The sequence below is a fragment of the Coenobita brevimanus genome, chromosome 19 (genome assembly GCF_032717465.1).
Source record: "Coenobita brevimanus isolate Jiangsu-jjx chromosome 19, ASM3271746v2, whole genome shotgun sequence".
In the NCBI taxonomy this organism is placed as follows: Eukaryota; Metazoa; Arthropoda; class Malacostraca; order Decapoda; family Coenobitidae; genus Coenobita; species Coenobita brevimanus.
In genome coordinates this window covers 1,673,133-1,696,099 of record NC_136972.1, presented here as the reverse complement: position 1 = coordinate 1,696,099, position 22,967 = coordinate 1,673,133, and the positions used below count along the sequence as shown (strand labels likewise).

The 22,967-nt window shown below is 44.0% G+C and overlaps 1 protein-coding gene across 1 annotated transcript in view; it reads right to left on the bottom strand.

The window, feature by feature from the left end:
- LOC145391604 (putative neural-cadherin 2) overlaps window positions 1-22,967 on the bottom strand; it is a 187,059-nt gene that overhangs the window by 23,437 nt on the left and 140,655 nt on the right. The window lies entirely within an intron of this gene.

Sequence of the window (22,967 nt, the reverse complement as noted above, 5' to 3'; positions counted from 1 at the left end):
AATCTGCACATTTTCCATATCCATTCTACTACTATCTCTCCCCCATACTTCAGCATTTCACCACACACTCCATCAATTCCTGGGGCTTTCCCCAATTTAACTTTCTTCATTGCTTCCACAGCTTCTATCCTACTGATTTCTTCCTGTCTTCTCCCAGCCATTCCCCAGCCACTTATACTCCCATTACTTCCATCCTCTATGTTCAACAATTCCTTAAAGTGTTCTCTCCGTCTGCTCGCTTTTTCTCCCTTCTCCACTAGTAATCTACCATTTTTATCTTTCACTCCCTTGCTAACTTCATTTCCACCCTGTCTTACTCTTTTCACCTCTTTCCAGAACATTTTCTTACAGCCCCTCCACTTTACACTCAAGTTCCTTCCAAATTCCTCATCCGCTCTCTTCTTACTCTCTCATACTATTCTTTTCACCTCTCTTTCTTTCTACAAATAACTCCCTCTTCCACCTCTCAACTTCTTCCACACCCCTATTTCTCATCCATTCATTGTATGCTTTCTTCTTTTGTGCCACAGCTTGTCTCACCTCTCCATTCCACCACGCTGTTCCTTGAACACCCCTCCGTCTTCTCTTCATCCCACACACTACATCACATGCTGCACATATTTCTTCTGTAAATATCCTGCACACACCTTCCACGTCCCCCATCTGCTCCAATTCATATTTGCCCAATCGTTCCTCCACTTCTCTCTTATACTCTGCCTTTTTCTCATCCTCTTGTAACATTTCCACACTCCTTACAAATACTCCTTCTTCCCATCCTTCCCTTCTTCTATTTTTCCATCCTAATTGGACCTTGATTCTGGCCACCACCAAGTAGTGGTCAGAAAGTCCACTCCTCCAACCTCTATAAGCTCTTGCATCCATTACACATTTTCGCATCCTTTCATCCACACACACATAACCAATCATTGCCTTCCTTTCATTCAGTTCACCACCCACCCTTCTCATCACTCGCCATGTATAACTGTGGATGATTTTGCGCCTGATGAGGGTATTGGCTATCACCAACCCCCTCCTAGCACAAATGTCCACTAACGCACTGCCATTCTCATCTATCTCAGCAGGCACACCCCACTCACCAACTATTCCATCCACCTTCACATTCCCTACTTTACCATTCATATCACCGATCAAAAACACTCTCTCATTCCTTCCAAACTTTTCCATGCACACTTCCACATTTGTCCAGAACTCTTCTCTCACTCTGCTTGCACGATCTTGCATTGGCGGATACACACACACAGTCGCCCACATTTGTATTCCAACTTTCAATCTTACCCACACACTCCTTGACCCAACTGATCCATACTCTCTTATGCTCTTCTTCCATCTTTTACTCACAACTATACATACTCCTTCTTTTGCCCTCTCATTCTCACCTACTCCTGCACATATACCCCATCCATACTCCCATTCTCTCACACTCTCTCCTCTCCATTTAGTTTCAGTTATTCCGCATACATTAACTTCATACCCTCAAGCACCTGGACAATCTCTCTCTCTTTCACCTCATCATTCGCTCCCCTTACATTCCACATTCCAATTACCATATCCTTTGTCCTGTCCTTGGTCATCATCTTTCGGTCAGTCCTTGTCCGAGGCTTATTGCTTGTCTTTTTAGTTAGTTGTTTTCTGGGGAGGGGCAGTAACCCTCCGCCAACCCTTTTAGTCGCCTTTTATGACAAGCAGGGATACTGGGGGAGTATTCTTGAAAAAAAAAAAAATTACCCCCAGTGGGGGTATATCTCTATTCTATTTTTCTATTCTATAGCCCGACGCCCTAATCCCGCAAAGGGTGGCCGCAGACAAAACGCCTTTAAGTCGCTCTGTCACCCACCATTTGACTACCCTCCCCCCAACTCACCCCCCCTTCCTCATATACCTCTCTACTCCATCCCTCCACCTCATCCTCGGTCTACCCTCCCTCTCCCTCCTTCCACCTCACCTACATACACCCTCTTAGTCAGTCTTTCATTCTCCATTCTCTCCACATGTCCAAACCACCACAGTGTATGTCTCCTAATCTTCTCAACCACATCCACATCCACCCCACAACGTTCCTTCACTTCTTCATTCGTCAACCTGTCCCTCCATGTCACTCCACATGCTCCTCTCAAGTAACTCATTTCCACTGCTCTCACTCTTGACTTGTTCCCTTCTTGCAAGGTCCACGCCTCGCTTCCATACGTCAGGGTAGGGATCACAATACTATCATGCAGTGACTTCTTAACTTCCATACTCACCTCGCTATTTCTCATCACTGCTTTCAGTGAACCAACAACCTTCCTTCCCTGCTGTACCATTTCACGCACTTTATTCCCCAAAGTTCCATCCTTACTCATCACACTACCCAAGTACTTGAATGCACCCACATTCTCCATATCCTCACCATCCAACCTCACTGTACATTCTGTGACTTCATTCCTCTCAAACACCATAACTTTACTTTTGTTTACATTAACTTTCAGCTTCCTCCTCCTACACACTGTCCCGATTTCATTCACCAAACCTTGCAACTCCCATTCATCTTCACTCAACAATACTGTATCATCACCAAACAGCAACACCGGAATCTTCCAAATCTCACCCTTATTTCATTAGAGCCACCCCCACATCCACTGCCCTACCTTGAATCTCCTTTACAACCCCATCCATGGATATATTAAAGAGCCATGGAGACATCACACAACCCTGTTTCAGTCCTACATTGATATCAAAGAACTCACTCAGCTCACCCTCCACTCTCATTGTAGCCCTAGCTCCTTCGTACATACTCTTCACATCACTCAACAATTTCCCCTCCACTCCATATATTCTTAATACCTTCCACATACCTTGCCTATCTATTCTGTCATAAGCTTTCTCCAAGTCCATGAAGGCAGCATACACTTTCTTTCCCTTCTCTAGATACTTCTCCACTAAACATCTTAGAACAAATATCTGATCTACACACCCTTATTCCTTCCTAAATCCCCCTTGTTCTTCTCCAACTAGCTCCTCTGTCATATGCCTAACCCTATCAATGAGTATTCTACCATATATTTTACCAATCACACTAAGAAGGCAAATACCCCTATGGTTACCACATACTTCTCCCTCCCCTTTTCCTTTGTATAAAGGAACAATTGTACTTGATTTCCAGTCCTCTAGAACCTTCCCTCTTCCCAAGCCATTCTACACAACTTCCATATCCACTCCACAACAATCTCACCCCCATACCTCAGCATTTCACCACACACTCCGTCAATTCCTGGGGCCTTTCCTAACTTGATCTTCTTCATTGCTTCCACTACTTCCGCCCTACTGATCTCTTCCTCCCTCCTCTCATCTCTTCTTCTCCCAGCCATTCCCCAACCACTTATACTCGCACTGCTCTCAATCTCTACATTCAACAAATCCTCAAAGTGCTCCTTCCATCTCCTCAATTTCTCTCTCTTCTCCACCAACAATCTATTATTCCTATCTTTCACTCCCCTACTATTTCCCCTTTCACACTGCCTTACTTTCTTTACCTCCTTCCAAAACAATTTCTTACTCTCCCTCCATTTCACACTCAGATTCCTCCCAAACTCTTCATCCACTTTCTTCTTACTCTCCTTCACCAGTCTCTTCACCTCCCTTCTCCTCCTTACATATACCTTTCTCTTCTCTCTCTCATCTTCTCCCCTACCTCTCCTCACTAACCATTCACTATATGCCTTATTCTTTTGTTCCACAGCTCGTTTCACCTCATCATTCCACCATGCTGTCCCTTGCACACCCTTGCAACTCCTCCTCACTCCACAAACCACCTCACACGCAGCGCCTATCTCTTCCGTGAATATCTTACATACATCTTCCACCCCTTCCATCTGCTCTAGCTCATACCTTCCCAATCTTTCTTCCATTATGCTCTTATACTCTGCTATTTTCTCACTATCTTGCAAATTCTCCACTCTTCTCACAGGAGCTGTTTCCTCCTGTCTTCCCCTTCGTCTCCTCAACCATTTTCTTTGCAGCTTTACCTTGGTCATCACTAAGTGATGATCCGAGACTCCATTCCCCCACCCTCTCCACACTCTTGCATCCAACACTTGTCTTCTCATTCGCTCATCCACACACACATAGTCTATCATTGCCTTTCGTTCAACAAGCTCACCATCCATCCTCCTCATTACTCATATATATATATATATATATATATATATATATATATATATATATATATATATATATATATATATATATATACTGTATACACACACACACACACACACATAAGCCGACTCCGTTCTTTCTTTACCCCTGCACAACTGTTGACTCTATACAGGGGTTTTATCCGCCCCTGTGTGGAGTACAACTCTCATGTGTGGGGAGGCTCCCCACATACACCTCTTCTCAATAGAGTGGAGTCAAAGGCTTTTCGTCTCATTAACTCTCCTCCTCTTACTGACTCCCTTCAACCTCTGTCTCTTCACAGCACTGTTGCATCTTTATCTCTTTTCTTTTGCTGCTTTAATGGTCACTGCTCCTCTGAACTGTCTGCATGGATTCCTCCACCTCTACGACGGGCGCGTAGCACCCGTCTAGCAGCAAACTCTCATCCCTTTTCTGTCCAACTCTCTAATGCAAGAGTTAACCGTTACTCCCAGTCCTTCATTTACGCAACAGGTCAACTCTGGAAATGTCTCCCTCTGTCTGTATTTTCTGCTGCCTATGATCTCCAGTCTTTCAAATGCAGTGTGTCCAGGCATCTCGAAATGAATGGATTTTGAATTTGGCTCTCACTTGTATTTTGTTTTTCTCTTGGAGGGAACTGTTATTCCGGGCTCATGGCCTTTGGTTCCTTCTTCCTCACATAAAAAAAAAAAACTAGGCTGCTTCACCCAAGGAAAGGGAGGTAGCCGAGACAGGACGACACACTACCCATTTACTCATCCATTCAAACACATTCACTTCCATCTTAGCCCCAAAGGGGAGAAGAGACAGATCATCACCGCATCACACCGCACAAGGATCAACTGCACCGTGCAATCAGTGACATCCGCAGCAGTGCCCGAGAGCAGAGCTGGTTTACCCCTGCCACATCATAATAGACCCATCCCCTTACCCGCACCTGACCTGATTAGCTGATGAGACCAAATGCGGGAGGATATCCCCTCAGGGCTGCGTCATCATTTATTCATTCACAATTTTTCTCCATTTATTTCTGTCACGCACAGCCACTCTTCTTGCTCAAAACACATCCCTCTCGCATCCAGCACTCTCTTCACACTGTCCATCCATCCTATTCGTGGTCTCCTTCTCAGCCTTACACCTCTCACATCAGATCTAGTTATCTTTTTCACCAATCTCTCATTATCCATTCTCTCCATATGCCCAAACCATCGCAACACCCTCTCCTCAACTCTACCAGCCATCTCCCAAACAACTCCAGTTCTCCTTCGCACTTCGTCATTTCTCACTCGATCCATACGCTTCACTCCACACATACTCCTCAGACACCTCATCTCCATTACATTCAAAATTTTCCTCTCTGCTACACCCATATTCCATGTTTCAGCCCCATATAATGCAGTCGGTACCACAACACCCTCATACAGCCTTCTCTTTACATCCATTCTAAGCAAACGACATCTAAACACTTTTTCATTCCTCCCAGCACCTTACCTACTTCATTCATTCTAAATTTCACTTCTGCGTCTCTTCTTCCATTCACAGCAACGTGTGATCCTAAATATTTATAACACTCTACCTCCTCAAGCAACTCATCATTCAAAACTATATTCATCCCCCTACCATCTACCAATCTCGTACACTGCATCACTTTACTTTTATTCTCATTTACTTTCAATTTCCTCCTTTCACACACCCTTCCAAACTCCTCTGCCAACTGTCTCAATCTCTCCTCTGAATCAGCCACCAATGCAGTCTCATCTGCAAACAGCAGCTGCTTCAGATTCCACTCTCCACCATCAACATTCACCAGACTCAGACCTCCACCTAACACTCTTCCATTCACCTCCTTTACAACACCATCGATATAAATATTAAACAACCAAGGCGACATCACATATCCCTGTTGCAGCCCCACTCTGATGGGAAACCAATCACTCACAGCATTTCCCACTGTTACACATGCTCTACTATTTACGTAAAAACTCTTCACCCCTTTTAATAATCTACCATCAAGTCCATACAATCTTAAAACAGTCCACAAAGCCTCCCTATCAATTCTATCATACGCCCTCTCTAAATCCATGAATGCCCAAAACACATCCTTGCCTTTTGCTAAATACTTTTCACACACTTGTCTCACAGCGAACACCTGATTCACGCATCCCCTCCCTCTCCCAAAGCCACACTGCTCATCACCAATCACTCCCTCTGTACCCTCTCTAACTCTCATAATTAACACTTTACCATACACCTTACCTACAACACTCAACAGACTTATACTCCTAAAGCTAGTACATTCATACTTATCGTCCTTGCCTTTATAAAACGGGACCAAACAAGCACATGCCCAGTCAATTGGCACCATACCTTTCACAAAGCACACATTCAACAATCTTACTAACCAGTCAACAATAGTCACTCCACCACCCTTCAGGCATTCCATAGCACACCCATCCATACCTGCAGCTTTCCTTGTTTTCATCTCCTTTACTGCCTTCTCCACTTCCTCCTTCATGATCAAAGAATCATTCAACTCTCCCAACACATTTATTCCTTGCACCTTTCCATGCACCACAATCTCAGCCACCCTTTCCTCCTCTACATTTAACAATCTCTCAAAATACTCTGCCCATCTCTTCCTTACTGCATCCATCTCAGTTAACATCCTTCCATCCTCTGCTTTTACTCGCTCTTCCTTCCCAGACTTTCCCTTTCGCACCCTTTTCACCTTCCAGAACATTTTCTTATTCAGTTGAAAATTCTCAGTCAGTTGGCTACCCACCTTTCATCTACTGCCACTTTAGCATCACGCACAGCCCTTCTCGCCCTATTCCTCTTTTCCTTATACCTCTCATATGACACCTCATCCTTCCTCTGCAGCCACACTTCATATGCACATCTCTTCTCAGCCACAGCCATACTTACTTCCTCGCACCACTATTCACTTCCTTTTCTTACACCACCACCCACACATCTCACGCCACACACTTCTTCTGCATTTCCCAGCACAGCACTCTTAAACCACTGCCATTCCTCCTCCACACTGCCATTTTCCTGATCTTTCACTGCGTTCCACTAATCTTTCGATTTCTCCTGATACTCTATCATTATCTCTCTTTTATACAACACACTCACTTTCAAAACCTCCCTGCCAAACCTAACCCTCCAACCTCTCACCCATCTCTTACCTACTCTTAACCCCTTAAGTCCCAATCGCATCAACTGATGCGATTTGAGTTTTATGCCAAAATGCCTAGTCGCATCAACTGAACACGGCCTGTAAAAAACTGCAGAGCACTTGCTCCACCCCGATTATGGCGTATATGGCTTCAGGCCAATGAGAACTCGCCCCTGATGTGGCGTGAGGGAGGATCGGACCAACCCGGGCAGTGGGGGGGCACCCCCCTCTCGGCCGCCTCCATGCCACCCTCTACTCCATTCCCTCATGCCCTCCTTGTCCCCCATCACTCTCCCACCTCTCCACGCAACTGGATCTCTCCTCCCACAACAACCTGCATCCCTTCACACCCTTTCTTGCCACTCCTCCCTCCCTGCTAGCCTCATCCCCCCCCCCCTCCAAATCCCACCCCATCTCTCCCTCCATGTCCCTCACTACCCTTCCAATCCCGAGCAGGCCCCCGAGTGTCAGGCCTGATGTACGTACCTGTTTCATATTATTTCTACTTCTTCCCAAATTTTTACACCTCACTCTGTTCATTTCTCACTTCGTACCTACCAGTTTTTGTTCGTACGTAGTTGGAGAATGCTGTATGTTGTACTACATATGACGCATCTTATTATTTTCTTTTTTCATTCTCCCTACCTGCCCAGATTAGCACCTCTGAGTAGTGTCTTTCTGTGTTAGTTTTCGAAAGACTATGAGGCCTTGTAGGGCTACTCCCCGCACCTGTTTCATCTCCCCACACATACAAACACACCTGTTTTCTTGGCTGGTGTGATAAATTCCAATGAAATAGAGAGTTTCTACAAGAGAATTTGGTTGTTGCCGAAACTGTATTGATAAGTGTGATGAAGTGTAATGATAATGTGATAATTGTAATGGTGTGATAAATATGTAACAAGAAGTTGGGAAAGTAAAAGGAGAAATCGGAAACAAATTATTGCTTTTTTTTCCGTTCTTTTGCATGCATTTATAGCATTATTCAACTTTATTTTGATGTCCTTGATGGTTATAAACATTTATGTGCATCTGTGTTAGTTTTGGAATGACTATGAAGCCTTGTGGGGCTACTCCCCACACCTGTTTTATCTCCCCACACCTACATACACACCTGTATTTATGGCTGGCATGACAAATCCCATTGAAATGAAGGATTTCCACAAGAGAATTTGGTTGTTGCCAAAATTTTTCTCCCCAAGTACCACCAAGGCCTTGTAGGCCTACTCCCCACACTAGTTATCTCCCCACACCTACATACACACCTGTTTTCATGGTAGATGTTACAGAACACACTGAAGTGCTTTCTTTTCATGCGAAAAGCTGGTTATTTCCAACCCCCGTACCTACAGGCCTACTCTCCACAGCCAACTTTATCTCCCCACAGTCTAGCAATCTCCCCACACCTTCATACACCTGTTTTCATGGTTGGTGTGACAAAACAATTTGAAATGACCTGTTTCAATAAGAAAAATAGGTAGTTATCAAAATTTTCAGGTTTTCCATTGTTTTGAGGGGTAACTATCATAAACTTTTTTTTTTTTTTTTTTTTAACTTTGACGCGCGATTGTGTGGTAACCATTAGGTCTACGGGGGTACGGATTGCGCTGGCAGGTGTGTAAATTCTTCCTCTTTAGCCAGAACACAGTCAATTTGCCCTTGGTGAAAGTCGCCAAAACACTCCCGAATTGCGGTTGTGGGAGGTACCCTGCCTGAAACAATTAGACACTTCACAAGATCCTGTTTCAGAAATCTGCCACTAGGTTCGCTTCCGTCGCCCAGCTCTGATGCGGGGTAGGCATTGAAAAAGTAGCCAGTGCGTAATTTCTTTAAAATTTTGACACAAAGTAAAATACCCAAAACAGATTTTACTCATGAAATTACTGAGCTGGCATGATATGCTACAAAGAAATTACAATATGGGAGCCTTTTGATTATATATAATGTATTATAGGTGTCATTTTGTAAACTCAGCTTTCGTCAGTTTACTCATCTCTGTAAACATAACATAGAGACGAAACATAGGCAATTTTACTAGAACCATCCATAAAACAAAATAACAGTTATTAAAATATTTGTCATTCGTTAGTATCCACAAAAGAAAGTAGATTTTCAGCCGCAGGTTCGGCAGCACCTTTCGATATGCTGCCCTGCCTGACGTATGGCTTTTCATAACAATAAGGACCTGCTAGACGTCTTGATCATCTTAGTAACAAAATTCTAACATAAATAATGCTTTTAAATGTTTCCCTGGCTCCATTGCACAGTTTAGTAAGTTTACACTTCAACTCCTCGTACTTTCTCGTGGTTATAGTGTCGTACCGCAGTGCCGTTTGTTTGGATTAATATGACTGATTCACCAACTAAACAATCGTTCAGTACATTATTTTCGTGGAACTGCTTATTCCTTTAAAGCATGCTAAAATACACACACATCAGGAGTCCTGAAGGTAATCTCCTTTTACTAACTGCACAAGATTTATTCAAATATATGTAAATAGACAGCACACTATTTTAGTCCCCAAGCTAAGATTCCCTGAGAGCTGGTTATTTTTTCTTTACAGGTATATAAATATGCGCTGGATTGAATAGGAAAAAAGATTCTTATAAATAGCAATATAATTATAAACTTAGTATTAGGTACAGTTCACCAGGTCTTTAAAACCCCGCAAAAATATTTAATCGAGGCTGGGCGACGGTAGACCACCTGGTGGCAGACCTCTGAAACAGGGTTTGGTGAAGCCTCTAGTTGCGGTCTTAAGGGGTTAACTTCCCCTCCACCAGGTAGTGGTCAGATATACCTCCACTTTCCCCTCTCAGAATTCTCACATCCAACAATCTTCCTATTACATTCCTAGACACAACCACATAGTCCATCAGTGCTTTATCCACAACCATTCCACCCTCCTGTCTCACCCATGTATACTTATAAATATCTTTCTTCTCAAACAGCGTATTTCCAATCACCATCTCTCGCTCAACACACATCCTTATCATTCGTTCCCCATTTTCATTTCTTCCAGGCACACCATGCATACCAACTACATCTTCAACTGCCACATTTCCCACTCTAGCATTCAGGGGTGGGATGTTCGAAAGCTCGTAACGGCCGCTAAGATCATCGTAGCAGGTACGATAATCATAGCGCGCTCGTAAACCGCTAAGGTGTATGTTCAAACAAATTTTACGATCCTCCATCCGCCATATTTGCTCGTAGCGCTACGATTTCTGACAAGCACCCTTTAGCTGATCGTTGTGTCGCATAGTGGATGTTTCTCTAATAAACAAACCGAATCATGTGATGCTAAGTTTGTTTATTTACCCTTTTCTGTGAACGAAGATGGAGTTACAAGAGGTTTTACAGATAGAACTGGCATTACGAAGAGCGATGAGATTTGAGAGGAACTACAGAGATATAATGGATCCATTTGCTTACAGTGGCGAACATTTGTTGAGATATTATAGGTTTCCCAGACAAGAACTCCTTCACTGGTGTGCAAGAGTTGAACCACTAGTTGGACTAGCGACAAGAAGATCCCGTGCTGTGCCATGTCATTTGCAAGTGTTAATGACATTCAGATTTTATGCAAGTGGCTCATTTCAGAGTGTATTGGCAGACACATTAGGCTTAACACAGGGACGTGTGAGCAGAATAATTAAGAGTGGCACACGTGTTGTACAGAAAATCTCTTAAGGAAGTTAAGATGCCAAGAGGTAAGCAAAGAGGGGGAATTTTTCGTTTCTACTGCTTACATCTGTAAATGGAGAAATGGCATTCCCTCGAGCAAGACCCTGTTATGGATCATATAGCCCCGCTAGGTTACAGGAGCGCCCTACCACTCCCGGCACGGCAGTCCCGGGCGAGGCTCGAACTCGCAATCCCCCGATTACGAGCTCGATGCTTTACCACTGAGCTATCGTGCCCCCTTACATCTGTAACAATGCAGACCGATGCACTGTTCATTAAAACATGGTTAAGTCTGTGGGAGTTGTAATGATACAGTCTGAAGCCAATGATATACTGTATAGTTTATTCAGGTAAAAGGGTCTCAGTTTGGATCTCGATATTTTCAAAATTATCACTATGTTTTGTTAATATGATGTGGATCTTTCACCCCACACTATAGTTTTTTTTTTTTTTTTTTTTTTTTTTTAATAACAGAACGGAGGAAGGAAAAACAAATGAGTAAAAAAAAATAATCCATACACCAGATTACTGGTGTCCTCTGTTCATAAAATATCTGTAACAGTTAGACTTGAACAGTTGTGGGTTGAAATTTGGAGGAAAACAACTCTGGAGAAGCGAGTTCCAAAGAGATGCAGTTCGGGGAATGAAAGGATTCTGATAGGCAGAAGTTCTGGAATATGGTTGAGTGACATTCCAGTCATGAGCGCTACCAGATGCCCGTGTAGCACGAGGGAAGGCATGGAGAGGTGGCACCATGGACGCAACTTCGTCTGAGCATTTGCCAAAAAAATATCTGTAAAATAATGCAAGGGAGGCAACATTCCTTCTTACTTGCAGGGGAGGTAGTTTATATGTAATGGCAGGATTGTTAGTGATTCTAACAGCTTCATTCTGAATTTTGTCTAGTTGTCTTAATGCAACCTCTCCACAACCATTCCACAAGGGTGAGCAATATTCAAGCTGAGAGCGCACATGACTCTTATAAATTATAGCTAACTGCTCATCGTTGAAGAAGTTACAGACTCTGTACAATAATCCAAGTTTCTTCGAGGCGGTTTTAGCAAGTGATCTGACATGAGAGGTCCAGCTGAGGGCACTGTTAAGTGAGACACCAAGAATTTCAATACTTTTGGGGATGGGAATATTAGTGGCACTGAAGGTAATATACGAATCTGGCAATATCTGTCTATTAGTAAATTGTATATATTTAGTTTTACTAGCATTAAAAGAGACAAGGTTGTTTTGTCCCCATTCACTGATTGTAGATAGATCTTGATTTATGGAGATGGTTGTATTGAGTTGAGAGGTAGAGATATTAGACTTTGTAAATGGATGTCTGAGTGTGAATGAACTATGTAGCGTTGAGTCATCTGCATATGAGTGAATGGGATTGTGAGTGACAGATAAGAGATCATTAATATGAACCAGAAGTAGGGTTGGCACCAGAACTGATCCCTGCGGCACGCCGGCGTTAATTGAGTGGAAATTCGAATATACATCATCTACTTTTACTCTTATTTTCCTGTCACTAAGATAAGAAGAAATCAAAGGAACAAAAGACGTTAGTACATAGCAAGGGAGTTTGGACAGCAGGGAACGGTGCCATACTCTTTCGAAAGCTTTAAAGATATCAAGAGCTACTGCATGAGTTTCTCCAAAAAGATCAATTGATTGATGGATGGTATGAGTTAAGAGATTGAGTATGTCATTGGTGATGTGATTGTTCTTCAGCACTGTCTGTCTGTCGAGCCAACCCTGTATTAACGCCATCATCTCATGTGTAAAGTTTGCTTGACGAATTCGTTTGGTAGGGGACTCGTCACTTGTCATGTTTTGTATGTCTTGGGATGAATATCGTATTGTTTGAGTGATGTAATGGCGCGCTTGGATAAGTGTATTTAACATTTTGAAACTCCATTTTGATTGGCCCTCAATCTTTCAAGGTTTATGAAATCTTTCTTCTGATTGGTTCAGCGACTATTAGCTGGGTTGCATTATGAACGACAGGAACGGAACGGAACGGATTTTACGATTGGATCATCGTGAGCTACGAGCGTTGCCGCGAGCCTTAGAAGATACACTTTAGCGGTTGTCGTAGCCTCGATCAAAGATGGCCGCTATGAGCGCGTTACGATGATCATAGCGGCGTCTCCCAACGATCTTATGAACATCCCAGCCCAGATCTCCCATCATTACCACATTCACATTCGCTCCACATCTCTACAGACACTCGTCAACATCATTCCAGAAAGACTCCCTCTCTTCTTCATCCATTTCACTACCAGGCCCATATGCATTCACAAACACCAACAACTCACGTTCAAATTTCGCTTTCACCCACATCAGTCTCGATGACACTTCCTTCCATTCAATCACACACTGCTGTACTTCCGGGCTCACTAACAAGGCCACACCGTCTCTTGCCCTTCCTTTATCAACACCTGACAATCTTCCAATCACACTTCCAAACATAGACTCACCCTTATCTTTCATTTTCGTTTCACTCAAAGCTAACACATCCAACTTTCTTCTCACAAACATTCTCCCAATCTCCTCCCTTTTAGCCCCAGTCGTACTACATCCACGCACAGTCATAGACCCAATCTACTGGGTACGGAGATAACTCAATCCCCCATCCCTTTCTCTGGCCTATCTCTTTTTAGGAACTAAAAAGCAGAGGAGGGGGTCCCTAGTCCCCTCACCCCGCCCCTTTTAGTTGCCTTTTACGACACGCAGGGAATACGGTGGCAGTATTCTTCCTAACACAACCTGGCCGCAGAATAGTAGTACCACCCCATAGTGCGGCCAGATTGTGTCCCCCGTCACAGGGGGAATAGATAGATTTAGACAGACAGATAGATAGATACAGTATATACTGTATATATATATATATATATATATATATATATATACTGTATATGTGCTCCAGCCACTATATATATATATATATACTGTATATGCGCTCCAGCCACTTCCAGCGAGACAGTCTCACATATTCATTAACTGGTTCCGCTCTCGTAATATCCCTTACTCTTTCATTTGTAACTCTGTCTTGCCACTTTACACCAAGAATATTTCTCAGTATTTTATTCTCAAATCCTAATACTTTCTGATCTGTTTTCCTATTGTACTGTATCATGACTCATGCCCTTAAATTAAAATTGGTCTAACCATGGACTTGTAAATTTTCACTTTAGTATATACCGACAGCATATTATTATTCCAAACAGATTTCAGCATTCCAACAGCTCGCCAAGCCTGTTTAATCCTCTCCACAATTTCATTGTTTAATGATCCATTAGATGATACAATCGTTCCCAGATATATAAAGTTTTCTACATTCTTCACCACATTATTCCCAATTACACAATCGATTTGGTTTTCCACGTTCATATTAATAATTTCAGTCTATCCACAATTTATTATCAATCCCACTTTTCCTCCTTCCTCCACCAGACAATCAAGCACCCTCTGCATCTCGTAAATACTTCCGCAAGTCAGTACAATATCATCAGCATAGTCCAAATCCATCAGCTTCTTATTTTCTTTCCCGTTACTTCCTGCACCTGTTCTCCGTACAACCTTTCTCATAACATAATCCATAACCAGAACAAACAGCAATGGCGAAAGAACTCCTCCTTGAATCACTCCTGACCTAACTTCAAATGGAACACTCAAAGAACCACCCACCATTACCTTACAAAAAGTACCTTCATGCAGGCTTCTAATAATATTTACAAACTTTTCTGGCATACCATAGAATCTCATAATTTTCAACATAGCTTCACATAAAACACTATCAAACGCCTTTTCAAAATCCACAAAACACATACTAAGTGGCATTTTCATCTCATTAGCTTGTTGCTTTAAATGCCTTACAATAAAAATCTGATCATTACAACCTCGACCCTTTCTAAATCCCGCTTGTTCTTCTCTTAAAATTTTATTTATTACTCGCTCTATTCTGTTCAAGAAGATTTTGGAAAAGTCTTTTGCAACTACAGGTGTCAAAGTTACCCCCCTCCAATTGCCACACACACTTAAATCTCCCTTTTTTGGTATTTTTATAATCACTCCATTTTTCAACTCTTCTGGAATTCCACCATTATCCCAAGCCACATTAAAAAGTTTCAAAAGCGCATTCATCAACTCATCATTTTTTACCTTAAGCATTTCAGGAAATATTCCATCCTCTCCTGGGACCTTAAAATTCTTTAACTCCTTTATAGATTTTGCTACCTCTCCCAAGGTTATATCCCGTGTTTCTATCTGCAAATCTCTCTCGGCTGGCAAAATGTCCTCTTCAGCTGGGATTGGTCTATAAAGAACAGATTCAAAATGCTCTTTCCACCTTAGTTTTATATCCAAATCTTTAGTCATCATATTACCATTTCTATTTCGTACAGGTATTTCCTTCCTTCTCTTTTCAGTCCCAGTTAACTCCTTTATGGCCTGATACGCTGCTCTTGTGCTCTGACCGTCATTTTTACGTAATTTAATTTCTGTCTCTGTCGCCTTTTCATCATATAGCCTCCTCTTATCACGTCTAACGAGTTTTTTTTACTTCAAAATGTAAACTCCAGTACTTTGCTCTAAGTACTTCAACTACCTGGCCATCAACATGTTGTTCTTCACTTCTTAACTTCGCCTCCTTCCTTTTCTGAATTGCATTCCATGTTTCATCTGACATCCACTTTATCCTTCTCGCGTTTCCCATTTTCTTAATAGTAACCTTAGCACTCTCACGCAAAACCTCTTTTACCTCTCTCCACATTTGATTATTATCATTGTCTTCAGATCCATCAAAGTCTGCAGGACTAGAAACCTGTTCCTACATTCCCATCGAAACTTTTCCTTCGTGTTCTCATCACTTCTCAGCTCATCCAAATCATAATTATTACCTCCTGTACAATTACCATTAACGTTTCTCTTAAGTTTTATTTTAATCTTTGAGAAACACAGACATATATATTCAGAAAATAAATATACATATATAGACAGAGATTGACAGACATATATATATATATATATATATATATATATATATATATATATATATATATATATATATTTATATATATATATATATATATTATATATATATATATATATATATATATATATATATATATATATATATATATATATATCATATAAGTATTGTCACGAATCAAATTTGCGACATTTTCCTTTTGTGAGAAACCACGAACTATTAGTGGAAAACTCACAGTGTATCGTTCAGTTAACCGTTTCTCTCTCCATTTCGATGATATACTTTTTTCAAAACATTCGTCACTGTTTCAAAAGTGACCGTTCTAATGCACGTCATTAAGTGCTCTACTGAGCGATATTATTGTTTCTATATTGTTTGCCCCTGCTTGCCTCAACCGTTGGCCACGCCTTCTTCCGGCTGGCCTGGGCATCCTACCACATACATCGTATTTGAATCAGTCTTTTGTCTGTCGCGACGGAGTGTGGTTCTGTGCTCCAGTAGTGAGAGTGAGAGAGGTCTTCTAGCACCCAGACTCCACTAGACTACAGTTCTCCAGGCTCCCACCCTTCCTTGGTGATATGCTACATTGACCAGTATTTTCTTTTCGTTTTCCTAGACTTAAGAGTTTAGTTAAGTGTGCTGTTCCCTCACATGCCGGCCAGCTGCACCGCATGTTTTCCTAGGCGTAAGAATTTAGCTTTTGAGTGAGTGAGTGAGTGCGATCTCTTTATTTTGAATTCATTTTGAAATGTAACGTTAAATTTATTTCTTTGTAATCAATAAATTTAACAGTTCTTTGTCTTTGAGCTTAATGTAATGTAAACTCGAGTTTCATTTCTCCATAATTACGCTTATTTCCCTTATAGCTCCTAGCTTGCATAAACGCTTTGCTATTCATAACTGGTACTTAGGCCAGTCTTGTTGTATCAAGCTTAAAATCCGTTGTGCCTTCTAGGAGTTAACGCATCAGCAAGAACCTGATATCATTAATAGTATTAGTTATTTATTGTCAGGGGTTAAGTCACTTTCTCCAGAGGCTAACATTACTAATAAACAGCAATTGTGAGTAATTAGTCTCTGCTGTGTACTGTTGAGAAAGTTTATAAATTCTCGTTCTGAGAGAATCGGCGAAGCAAGCCAGCATAAAGTAATCATTGCTTGATTTTAGCATGACAATTCATTGTCCCTGCTCTTCAGTATTATTGAAAATTATCCTTTAATATTGCATTTATTTTAAAAACCCCGTGACATATATATATATATATATATATATAGAGAGAGAGAGAGAGAGAGAGAGAGAGAGACTGACAGACAGATAGCTAGACAGACAGACAGATAGATAGATACAGAATATACTGTGTATAGAGAGAGAGAGAGAGAGAGAGAGAGAGAGAGAGAGATTGACAGCATATACCTACTTACATACCAGCGTTAAGCCTAGCCCCCTGGCCTCATATTCAAGAGCACACCATTGTCATTTCTGTACGTCTGAGCCTAAGAATTTTCTCTTTCTTTACTGCCCAGGTCTCACTACCATACAGCATTAATTTCCTAAAACATGCTGCATACAAAAATCCCTTGGTACAAAGGAAGAACCCTCTCAGTGTCAGGCGAGGCAACAGCTCCCCGAACATCTTCCAACCACTCCTCACTCTAGCCACTCCAATCCCTGTCCAGCACATAACATGTCTCCCAAGTAAAAAAAAAAATTCCACACACACTAAAGAGACTCACCTGCAAGATCAATCTTTTCACACCTGACAATCTCCACATGCTCTTCCCGACACACCGCACATACGAGCATTGTCTCGCAATCCACCTGTAACACCAGTACATCTCTAATGCACACACTAATCGGAAACACTGCAAAAGATGGAATTACTTTCCACACCATTGTGGCAAACTGCACATGGCCAATCTCCTTGTTTGACAGTACCACCACCAGTCCTAAATACCATCGTTTTTGTTTCATTTGCATTTACTATGAAACACTGGTGCGCCATACCATCTCTCCACTTCCTAAGTCTTTCCTCTTCCTTCCTTTAATTCTCTGCAGTCAGTACCAAATCATTGGCATACAGCATCTACCACATGAGTTCATTTCTGAAGTTACGTGAGAAGGCTTCAAGCACCATGATAAACAATAAGGGAAACAAGACTGACCCCTGATGCACGCCAACCTGCACGGAAAACTCATCATTAAAATCTCCATTCACTTCTACCCGGGTGCAAGCATACACATATTCAGCCACTAGCCACTCCTCGATCCCAAGTTTTCTCATTGCCCACATCACCACCCTCCATGGGACTCTGTTAAAGGCATTCACCAAATCAACAAAAACAAGGTACAGGTCCCTTTCCCTTCCTATATATACTGTTTTTCCTGAAGCTGTCGACCAGTGAATATGACATCAGTGGTCTCTTCGTCTGACATAAACCCAAACTACATCTCATCAATATTCACTCATTCTTTTATCATACCGGTACTCTCCAGAACTCACCCCACTACCTTCATTATCTGTTCCAAAAGTTTTATGCCTCTATAACTTCCTCTTTCAAGAGCATCACCCTCCCCCTTGTACACATTTACGATTGCACTCTACTGCCAGTTGTCTGGTACAACACAGTCATAAATACAGGTAATCCTACTTATCAAATCACTAGCTAACCCCACTGCTATATCTCCCGAGGCTTTCTTCATATCAGCAGTCAACCCAGACACACCTGCCACCTTCCCCACCTGCATCCTGCCTATTGCCCTGTTCACAATAGCAGCGTCAATCAAAGGCCAAGGGCAACACACTGGATCCGTTGACTCTGAACCTTCCCTGTTCCAGTCAAACTCCTTATTCAGCAAAACATTATATTGCTCTTTCCAGGCATCTTTAATAAAGTCATTGTTCGCTGCTACCTTTCCTTCATCATTATTCACACACTGCTCACCTATATTGTTGTTGTTGAATATTTGCCCACCTGTTGTGGGACACAGGCAAACTAAGAGCCCGTCAGAGATAAGCAGAGAATAATAATAAAAAAAAAAAAGGTGAGTTAGATCTAGAATAATGACGGGGGGTGGAAGTAGCAGTTAACGGGGAGGTGGATAATCTCGTACAGTTTGTAGGAACCTTTGAAAGGTTGCATTGCCAATGGCCCTAGCAGCATCGTACTCATCATCGCCTGAGCGACCAAAGCCCTCTCCGGGGAGCTCTCGAACATAAGCAGTTGCAGGGCAGTTGAGAATGTAGTGGCAGAGGGGTTCAGCAGACCGCTCGTAGCAGTTGCGGCATGGTTCAGGATCCAAGCTGGCAATCTGATGGTAGCATAGGAATCTCATGCATAAACGCCGGAGCCTGACTAAGAGATAATTGGGTAGGCCTGGAGGGATCGAGATAGGGGAATATGATGTGGCCGCAGCATACCAAGTGGCCGAGCGTGAGCCGTTGGCGACACATAGGCAATGGTCATCCTTTTGTAAGTTCTGTAATAATGCCAGCCACAGCAGAGAGAACTCTGGAAGCACTGGGGTGAAGCGGATATGTAACATCAGGGAGTGATGTAGTTGCACGTGCAGCGGCAGTGGCTAGTTCATTACTCCATATCCCAACGTGCCCAGGTACCCAGTGAAAAATCACAGTGCCACCCAGCCGCTGGATTAGGGAGGACGCTGTAAATATGGCAGTAAGTAAGAACCGGTGGGAAACTAGAGAGAGAGATGCCAGGCATTGAAGGGAGGATAGGAAGTCAGTATGGAGAATGACACGTCTATGTTGATGGCTATAGGCATGATGCAGGGCACCAAGAAGAGTCACTAGCTCTGCCTGAAAGGCGGAGACACCCGTGGTGATGCGCCAGGATTCAGTATGGTCCTCATAAGCAAAAGCAGCTCCCACTGAACCATCGGACAAAATAGAGCCATCCGTATAGTAGACTGTTGCATCAGAGGAGTTGAATGCAGCAAGTCTACTGAGACTCTCCTGCCGAAGGGTGGCCGGGATTGAGTGGCAAGGTTTCATGTCGGTGGGATTGATAACGGTGAAAGGGGTAAGCGCCCAGGGTGCCGGAGGTTCGTAGCCTGGACATGCTAGCTCTGGATCCTGGCACACCTCTTGTGCCAGACCCAACTTGTGAAGGAGAGCCGTCATGGCTGGAGCCCAATACCGAGGTGGACGGGTCTCAGGGCCTGCTAGCCAGGCGTTTAAGCAGAATGGAGACATATAGCACTGGGTGAAGATTAACTAAACGAAGCATTTCTGCCATTGCACGCAGTGCGATCCGGTGGGCAAGTGATGGAAACCCACTCTCCATCCGTAAATTGACCAGTCGGGTCCAGCATGGAGCGCCCAGCATAACCCATAGAGAGTCATTTTGGAGTACCTCCAAGGACTGGGAGATGGGGGAAGCCAGCCCTGGGAGGCAGATCGCACTGTAATCAACTAGGGACTGGACTGCGTAGACATAGAAAGTACACAGAACTGCATATGACGCCCCTAAGCTGTGACTAGAGAGGTAGCAGAGAGCAGAAATGTGGGAGACGGCCCACTCTCGTAAGTATGTCACATGTCAGGCGAAAGTTAGCCCCGAGTCAAAGTAGACCCCCAGATATTGGTGCAGCATGACAGGCTCAATGCAGCGGCCACCCAATGAGAGGGGATGTTCGGGAGGGTGGAGATCGAAAGGTAGGCACTTGGTCTTCTCGAGGTTGACTTTCAGCCCAAGTTCATTACACTTGTTGTGCAATCTAGAAAGAGAGATGGGTGCCTGGGTGAAGCAGTCTTTCCTCGAGAAGACCAGTGCCAGGTCGTCTGCGTAAATGAGCAGTGTCATGCCGGGTCCATAGTCAACAGTTAGAAGTCTCTCGACCAACACGTTCAATAACAGGGGGCTAAGAACACTCCCCTGGGGAGTGCCATTGGGATGATGATAGAAGAGAGAGAGTTGCCCCTGGAATCTGATCCCTGCTGTCCGGTTAAGAAAGAAGTCCCCCACCCATGACAAGAGTCTACCTCTGACTCCCCTGTCGGCAAGGGCTGCCTGGATGTCAAGAGGGTTCACCAGCTTGAAGGCCTTTTCGAGATCAAGGAAGACAGCCATCCCCCATCCAACTCAAAGCTCCCCAAGGAAGGAAGCAAGGCAGTGAGATGCACTCCTGCCAGGGTGGTAAGCAATACTCCTCAGGTGCAACGGTCCCAGACGCCAGGCAAGGCGAGCACACACAACCCTCTCTGTTGTCTTAGCCACACAGCTAAGAAACGAGATAGGGCACATGGCGCCGGGATCGTGAGATTTGGGAATCAGGTGGATGACAGCTGTCTTCCATGACCTCAGCAAATGGCCCTCAGACCACGAGAGATGGGTGCCTGGGTGAAGCAGTCTTTCCTCGAGAAGACCAGTGCCAGGTCGTCTGCGTAAATGAGCACATGGCTCATGAGGATCTGCTCAAGATCAAGGAGACGATCTCTCCCACAATCTCTGGCATGTGATAACAGAGAATAGGTTAGCCTGTCGAGCCCCGGAACAGTGTCTCCTCTGTGCTGCAGTGCTTTTTGCAGTTATCCGCTGGTGAAAGATACATTGGCGGGGTCAGGCCTTTCACAGGCAGCCTGAATTGCTACAAGACGAGAGGTAGACAACTGCACCTACTTGTCTGTAACGCACTGCGGGAGATTGTGAGAAGTGGAACGATCTGCAAAGTGTTGCACAAGATGGCCGGCTTCAGCAGCTGGGTCAGGGTGAGAGGGTGGACGGGGGGGACATTGGTCAGAGATAGACCAGATTCTCCTCCACATCTCCCTGAGAGTGGAGTGAGAGTCCAAAGTCCTGCACCATATGATCCACGCCTCCTCTTTCATGCAGCATTTCTCCGACATGATGTGTTGTGTTACGGCAGCAAGGTATCGGCTGTGCGGGGATATGCGGCACTGCCGGTATTGCTTACATGCCGCATTGAGTCGGTGGTTCAGTTCCATGACCCTGTCGCAGTAGATCCAGCCGTCTCGGTATCGCTTCGCGGATCGTCGCTGTAGCGGGATGGCGAGAGAGGCAGCTTGTGCAAAAGCACTGGCAACTTGATCTGCTCTGCCCTCGAGGTCTAGGGCGGGAGGAGAGGCCTCGAAAACGGTGGTTAAGGCTCTGGCAAAGGCGGCCCAGTTGGCTTTGCTGAGGTCCCACTTCGGTGGGGAGGGGAGGGAGGGACATGAGTGGCAGCCTGATCTGAATTGCAAAGTGATTGCTGGCTAGGCGTGGGTGGAGCGACCACTGCACCGAGCCAGCAAGGGGGGTGGAGATGAATGATAGATCCAGGCACCCTCCCCGAAAGTGGGTGGGTTTGTGAATGTTGTTTATTAAGGAGACACCATCCATCTCCTCAAGAACAAGTGAGATGTGCCGTCCTGCCTCATTGCATGGAAGGGGCGATGTGAGAAAGTCATGATGGGCGTTAAAGTCGCCCCCAATAACGACAGGACCTGAGGCAGCATGGGAGAACAACTCTCCCACATCGGGAGTGCACCCCTGGCTTTTGTATACATTGTACACAGTTAGTGTGGAGGATGCCAGGTGTAACACAACACTTTGCACCTTCACACCTGGTCCACAAAAAGGCAGGGGGTCACAGACGGTGCGGGAGACGTGATCTTGTATGAGTATGGCACATCCTCGTGTGTCTCCGCATTCGTAGGGGAGGAGATGGGAGGTGTATCCAGGGAGCCAAAAGGAGGAGTTGTCGGGGAGTAGGGTCTCCTGCAGGAGAAAGACATAGGGTTGATCCCTGGCAACTGCCTCCTGCAGGAGGGGGAGCTTGAGCCTGATCCCCAAACAATTCCACTGTAATAAGCGGAGGTCTGCAGGGTCTGCTCGCAGGTCTTGGGAGGCAGAGGGCTGTCGCCCGGCAGGGAGGCCAGGGCCTCGACCACCATGTCAACTGCCACTGGTGC